The sequence below is a fragment of the Dasypus novemcinctus genome, chromosome 21, assembly GCF_030445035.2.
Source record: "Dasypus novemcinctus isolate mDasNov1 chromosome 21, mDasNov1.1.hap2, whole genome shotgun sequence".
Taxonomy (NCBI): Eukaryota; Metazoa; Chordata; class Mammalia; order Cingulata; family Dasypodidae; genus Dasypus; species Dasypus novemcinctus.
The window spans coordinates 36,706,542-36,713,406 of NC_080693.1; the positions used below are offsets into that span (position 1 = coordinate 36,706,542).

The 6,865-nt window shown below is 39.3% G+C and overlaps 1 pseudogene; it reads right to left on the minus strand.

The window, feature by feature from the left end:
• Positions 1-5,240: 5,240 nt before the first annotated feature.
• Positions 5,241-5,807, minus strand: LOC101426176 (large ribosomal subunit protein uL6-like; annotated as a pseudogene).
• Between the last annotated feature and the right edge of the window lie 1,058 nt (positions 5,808-6,865).

Here is a 6,865-nt window from a genome sequence, read left to right on the forward strand (position 1 = left end):
TGCCTCTAAAAAGAAACAGAGGAGTATGTGCTAGGTATTACCCACAGGCTAGAGAATGCTGATCCTGATTCAGGATTTGATTTGGCCAACTCCCCGCCTTCCAAGTGCTGGCGAACTGGAGGGTGCGATAAGGAAAAGAACATCAGCACGAGAGGAACTTCCTCACGCACCGCCTGTCTGGCCGCGCTTGTGCCTCACGAGAGCCAGCTAGAGATAGAAGGGCGGAGGTGGCGGGGCCTCTCGGGGCTGCCTTTGTCCTGGCTGGTCCCTGCAGCCGGGCCTCCCGCGAGGACCCTCGGGCAGCGGGGCTGGTGGTCGGCGGCGTCCCGGTATTTTCAGGCGACGATCTGCGTTTTAGTGGGCCGTTCTGTGGGCTCGAAGCCTTATTCCAAAAGAGGGCATCCAAGGCTGGGAATTTCAAATACGTGGCAGATACTGGTGGGAGTTGCATAGCCACACTCTTTTCGGAGATCTCAAATGACAGCACGTAGGGCATAGCTACCTCATCTTTTTCTTTGTGTATCTGTAATTCTTCAAATAATGAAATACCAAATTTCAGATATAAGAAATCATCTCCCCTTTTATAAAAAAAATCTCCTTGTTACATTCAATCAGTACATTTACTGAGGGCTCATACCACACACTGGGGCTAGTTGCTGAATATATAGAGTAGAACAGAAGAGGATTTTTAGCACACTCTTGTGCTCATATACCTACATTTATATCAGTCCCCGTTAATTATTTCAACCTACTGCTGTCACCCCTGTTTACCTGTACTACACCATACAAATTTATGGAAAATACCCGTGAATTATTTTGGTGAATTTTTCATACAATTAATTCCACTCTAGTTCATTCCTTCTAGCCCAGAAACTTCGGAGTGTTTTCTCAACTGGCAGTGTATGACAATGCAATGAAAAATAATTTTATTGTTTGTATACTCATTTGCGATTATACCTAGTATTTATTGCATTCGAGCCACATGCTAGGCACTGTGCAATGTAAGAGCTTTAACCCATTTAATGCCTATGACAGTATTAGTAGTGTATTAGTCATAAGCACAGTTTACAGCCACTTAGTCAAAATAAGTGGTAGGTGCCAGATTTGAGCCCAGGCTCCCTTTCCTACTCTCCCACCCTGCCTCCAATATGAAATCTAGCTTGAAGAGCAAATATATATCTGTCATTGCATATCTCTGTTGGTTATTTCAGTGTCAAATCTGAATGGCTTCTTATCTCTGCATATCCCGTAAGTGTTGGGATTCTCCAGAGTTCTGTCCTTAACCCACAGCTTTGCTTTTTTTTCCCTCTCTCTCTCTGTTAATGTGACCTCTCCCCGCCCTCCCTCTCCCCCCTTGGGTTTAGCTACCAGCTCTGCGTGCAATTCTCAAGTCTAGACCAGATGTCTAACTCAATATGTCAAAACAGAGTGAGCCGGAAAGCAGCTGTGGGTCAATCAGTTGGGCTCCCATCTACTAAATGGGAGGCTCTGGGTTCTTGTCCCAGGGCCTCCTTATGAAGGAAAAGTTGGCCCTTGCGCAGCAGAGAGGTGGTGCAGCAAGATGACCCAACAAAAGGGAGACAAGCAGATACAGAAAAGATGCACAGTGAGTGGACACAGAGAAGAGACAGCAAAAGAAAAGGAACAAGCTGCGGGGGGCGGGGAGGGGGGGAATAAATAAATAAATCTTTAAAAAAAAAACCACACAACTGAGTGCACCATCTTACCATCTTCTCTCCCAAACCTACTCCGCCTTTTCTATTCTCTACCCTAGTAGGGTAACGTACATGTCTACCGGCTCCCCAAGCCTGTAGCTGGCTCTTCTTAGACTCCTCCCCCTCACACAAGTCTATATTGAATCCAACAATCCACAAGCGCTGCCATTATTTTCACTTAAACTTTTCTGGAGTTTCTCCTCTCTGTTTCACCTCAGCTGCCCCAGTCTTAGTTCAAGATCTTAACTCTTCATAACCCTATACCCTGACAAATCACCATCTACACCTTGGTGTATTTCCATTCAATCTTTTAAAAATTTACTAGCTTGTGTGTCCTTGGGCAAAAAATTTAACCTCCCTGTACCTCAGTCACCTCATCTGTAAAATGGGGATAGTAATAGTACCTACTTCACAGTTTTGAGGATTACATGGGTTAATATATTAAAAGCAGTGACACTATACAAGGCATTATTTTTATATTAGTAATCCCAACTAACTGCAAAATTGCAAGATCAAAATCTAATAGAAAATAAGAGTTTGGCAAAAATCCATAAAAATGATATTTTATATAGGTATAATTAAAATAGTAAACATTCTGGAAAGCATCCATTTCGAAAACAAACTTTACCCAAGCACTACAACCTTGTTCTAATAGCTAATCCTTCTCTTGAATGTCATTCTTGAGTTATTCTGGAAACATTGCTGTTGTGTGGTTATCTACAAAGACCAATTTATCTGCTATTTTGTTATGTGGATATTATTTCTTCTGGAATTTTTTGAACCAACATTTACAATCTTTTAAAAAATACTTGCTTTCTCCCTTGTTTTCCATGTTCTCACATTTCAGCAAAATATTATATCAACAGCTTGGCATTTTCATGTAATTATACCTTTTAAGGGTGCATTTTTTTATTCACCATTTTCTTATACTGAGAAGGGGGCACATACCAGAAGAAGGGTAGCAATAATTGTCACATTCTTCGTTTTAGGAGGAGTGAATATAACCATGCCTATGTAAATAATTAGCTCTAAGGAGTAGATTACAATATAAAATCTTATGTCTTGACTTTTTTCTTGCATATTATAAAATAATATTTTCCTATATTGATAAAAAAAACTTTACAGCATATCATTGTAGGTAACCTTAACTTCATTTGGAGGTGAACTTATTCCTTTCAAAATATTTAATAGCACAGAAAGGTTGACTTCTCTTGTAATTACCTTTTATTCATAGTTGTATGACCCTTGATGTCATTAATGTATCTGGTCCATGGTGGTGAACTTTTTCTTTCTTGAGAATCCACATTTACTAAAAATTAGCAGGGGTTGCTATTAAGATATCTATTCATCCAGATCTCAGAAGTTGCAGAAAAACCCCGAATAAGTTTTAAATTGGGAAGGATTTCTATGGTATCTTATTACTGGACCTATATTTTGGTGAAAGAAGAAACTCAAAGTCCCCTTCTGTTCTGACTAAGACCAAACAGGAAATTAAAAAAAAATAAGTTAATAACATCTTGGAAAGCATTCATTGCTTAAGCATTAGGAGAGGTTTATTTCTTTTAAAACAAATCAATTTTATTGATAAATATTAATAAAGTGTACAATGCATCTAAAGTGTACAATCAATGGTATTTGGTATAATCACATAGTTGTGCATTCATCACTTAAATCATTATTAGGGTATTTTCATTATTTCAATAATAATAATAAACAAAAAACAGACCAAAAAAATGAGAAAATTCTTCAGCTCTCAATCTCTCTCTGCTTCCCCTGCCAACCATAGGTGCTTAGGAAAGGGGTTTAGTTGTTGTCTTGTTTTGGTTTGGTTTTGCTTTTTGGACCCCTCTGTTATTAACTTAATGTATTACTATAGTTCCCCCTGGGCTAAGCCTAAGAATTTATCCACGTTTCCAAGTTATCCAGAATTTCAAAGCTCTGCCAGGAGTTTCAATTCATGGGATTTATGAAATCTGGAATTCTAGATTGAAGAGTGTGGAATTGGCTCAAGATTCAACTGGAGAAGCTTAATTTATGCATATAAACACATGAACTAATAAACTATAATAAAAAACATCTAAAATTGTGAAACATGCTGGAAAAATAATAGTCAAGAGGAAAATTTTGGAGGTAGCCACACTTTTGGTTATGGTAGTCTTGCTGGGAATGAAGAGTCTAAGAGTGTTCCTCTTTTACTCTGCTATTGTATTTTTCAATTGTCTTCTTGATTTCACATTTTTATGCAGTATTTGACAGTATGTTATGATCAGAATATTAGCCTTGGATTTTCAAAGATATATCATTCGATCTTAGTCTACAACCAAGCCCAAAATGACTCAAAGTGTGGAAAATAGTGCACTCAGTCTAGATATGTTTTTGCCTCTATGTCTGTGCCAGCACGCTCCTGGAAACTAACAAAAACTCATCATATTATGTATTAAAAAGTAAGCAGGAGGCCCCTGCCTCTAGTGTTCTATCGGATTTCCTAGGCTCGCAGGCCAGGCTAACCCAGTTCCGTCCCTCTTCCTCTCTTTACTCCCCAACTCAGGTCACTTAACACAGGTTTTGTCCTTTAGCTCAGGCCCTAAGCTTCTGGAGAAATCTGTGTAAAATGGAATATTCCATGATACGGGTAGAGATTTTCCTCCTATTAATTTTCTCTTTCTCTGATAGAGCTTTGCACTTTCATTTTTCTGAATAATTCTGCCTGTAACCATTCTATAAAAATTGTGAGGGGAAAGAAAACTATCCTGCACAAAACTCAAAGGTTTCTTACTTGCCCTTTCCCTTTGTCCTTTTGTTTCTCGTTTTGGAAATTTTTCCTGTGTCTTCCTAGCTCCAGTTGCCAGTGTTTGGGGCAGGCTTTTTAGTAAGCTGTTTTTTTCTTTTGATGGAAAGTAATGACAGCATAAGGATCAGCAGTATGGGCTAGAATTTGAATCCTTTTACAGGGGGCCCAATGACTCCTGCTGACAGTTTACAGCCTCTATCCCCTAAAGACTCTCACCCCTGCCAGCAAGTCTTGCCTTTCTATAAAGGATCTGAACCCAAGATTTTCCTAGTGGTGACTTTACTTGCTAGTTTGTAGGTCATAGCTTTTTTGAGATGAATTTCTGACTGATTTCTTACACCTCCTCCACATCATTCTTTTTTCAAGGTTTTTAAAAATAATCTTCATATTTTACTTTCTGAATTCATTTTTTTATTTTTTATAAAATGAATAGTCTCAATATAATGGAAAAGTTCTATTTTCTTTACTTGCTTGTAGGTTCCCTAAGGGCAGTAACTTTTATCTTTGAACCATCTTTACATATAATTGATATCAAATAAATGTTTGTTCAATGGAATTGAGCTATATCTTTCATCTGCCTTCCTAATAGGGCATTTGAGGTTAATTTAGAAAGCTAATGCTCCTATTACTTTCCTTTTCTTTTTTCCAAGTTAAACATAAATTTTATTTTATCTTTAAAATATCACAAACAGGTTTGGCATCTGTTGTTTCCACTGCTGCACAACTCTTAGATCTTATTCATCAGCCTGTTGAACTATTCCTTTTTCAGAGACATAGATACCACCCAAAAGTTTCCTTATATCCTTGTTTTTAACTATTGTGGATTGTTGAATCAAAGCAACTGATTTTGATTCAAGTTCAATATCATTTCCTTCAATAATTAACTCATCTTTCTGGGCTTGAGATAACGAACAAGCAACACCTACCCTCATCCGAACCCTGCGAATGTAGTGTTCACCCAAGAAATTTCGGATTTCAACCAGAGACCCACTCCCCTGAATAATGACGTTGATGGGGAAGTGAGCAGACACAGCCCTCATCTAGTCAGGGAAGCGCAGTGTGAAACCCTTGATCATGTTCTGTATGTGACTACAGAGTGCGAAATGTAGCAGGTTCCTTTCCATTTCCGCACCATTTGTCAACCCGACAGCTCTTTTTTCCCCAAGAAAACTGAGTTCTACGTGATTGAAGTTCCTCTGCAGGGTTCCTGTGGGGCCTTTCACAAAAACTGTGTGTTCTTTCAATGTGATGTCGACATCTTCTGGAATGTGGACAGTCTGGTGGCTGAGAATGGTCTTCATTCTCATGGTAGATGTGGCAGAGACAGAACTTCCTTTTATTTTTTACAAAAATAAAGAGATAATAAACTAGAGAACTTGCTGGTAGGAGAGTTCAAAGATTGAGACAATAGTAGATTTAAGCCAGTAAAAAACATACTGTGTGACTTTCCTTAAAAGTTTTACTTGGAAAAATAAGTGTATTGAAGAGATCAACTCTCATAGATCCATGGCATATATTAGAGGATTTCTAAGATTATGCTTTTTTTTTTTTAGAGCCCTGGAATTTTATTTTATTTTATTTTATTTTTTAATATTTATTTATTATTATTATTTTTAATTACATTAAAAAATATATATGAGGTCCCATTCAACCCCACCGCCCCCGCCCCCCACTCCCCCCACAGCAACACTCTCTCCCATCATCGTGATACATCCATTGCACCTGGTAAGTTCATCTCTGAGCATCACTGCACCCCATAGTCAATGGTCCACATCATAGCCCAGACTCTCTCACGTTCCATCCAGTGGGCCCTGGGGGGATCTACAGTGTCCCGTAATTGTCCGTGAAGCACTATCCAGGACAACTCTACGTCCCGAAAACGCCTCCACATCTCATCTCTTCCTCCCGTTCCCCACACCCAGCAGCCCCCATGGCTACCGTTCCCACACCCATTCCACATTTTCTCTGTGGACATTGGATTGGTTGTGTCCATTGCACACCTATGTCAAGTGAGGGCTTAGATTCCACATGGGTACTGGATGCACTCTTCCCGCTTCTAGTTGTAGACACTCTAGGTTCCATGTTGTGGTGGTTGACCTTCTTCAACTCCATGTTAGCTGAGTGGAGTAAGTCCAATAAGTCAAAGTGTAGGAGCTGAAGTCTGTTGAGGCTCTGGGCCTGGGTGTCATATTATCAGTCCAGAGATTCAAATCCCCTACATATATCTTAAACCCAGCACCAACTACAATTCCAATAAAGTAGCATGCAAGTCTTGTGAAAAGAGATCCCCTCTGAGTCCATTTCCATCACGCAGAAACACCAGCTCCAAAGAAGGGCCATCTGTCATGGCAGTGAACCC